Source organism: Notolepis coatsorum, assembly GCF_963971535.1.
Source record: "Notolepis coatsorum genome assembly, chromosome: 16".
Taxonomy (NCBI): Eukaryota; Metazoa; Chordata; class Actinopteri; order Aulopiformes; family Paralepididae; genus Notolepis; species Notolepis coatsorum.
Genome location: NC_140180.1, coordinates 2,622,850 through 2,623,660, shown reverse-complemented (window position 1 = coordinate 2,623,660; position 811 = coordinate 2,622,850).

Here is an 811-nt window from a genome sequence, read left to right as displayed (position 1 = left end):
CCTCCTCCCTCAGTCTCTCTGCTCTCTGAGACCCTGGTGTTGTGTCTCCTCTCCTCCTCCCTCAGTCTCTCTGCTCTCTGAGACCCTGGTGTTGTGTCTCCTCTCCTCCTCCCTCAGTCTCTCTGCTCTCTGAGACCCTGGTGTTGTGTCTCCTCTCCTCCTCCCTCAGTCTCTCTGCTCTCTGAGACCCTGGTGTTGTGTCTCCTCTCCTCCTCCCTCAGTCTCTCTGCTCTCTGAGACCCTGGTGTTGTGTCTCCTCTCCTCCTCCCTCAGTCTCTCTGCTCTCTGAGACCCTGGTGTTGTGTCTCCTCTCCTCCTCCCTCAGTCTCTCTGCTCTCTGAGACCCTGGTGTTGTGTCTCCTCTCCTCCTCCCTCAGTCTCTCTGCTCTCTGAGACCCTGGTGTTGTGTCTCCTCTCCTCCTCCCTCAGTCTCTCTGCTCTCTGAGACCCTGGTGTTGTGTCTCCTCTCCTCCTCCCTCAGTCTCTCTGCTCTCTGAGACCCTGGTGTTGTGTCTCCTCTCCTCCTCCCTCAGTCTCTCTGCTCTCTGAGAGCCTGGTGTTGTGTCTCCTCTCCTCCTCCCTCAGTCTCTCTGCTCTCTGAGACCCTGGTGTTGTGTCTCCTCTCCTCCTCCTCAGTCTCTCTGCTCTCTGAGACCCTGGTGTTGTGTCTCCTCTCCTCCTCCCTCAGTCTCTCTGCTCTCTGAGACCCTGGTGTTGTGTCTCCTCTCCTCCTCCCTCAGTCTCTCTGCTCTCTGAGACCCTGGTGTTGTGTCTCCTCTCCCCCTCAGTCTCTCTGCTCTCTGAGACCCTG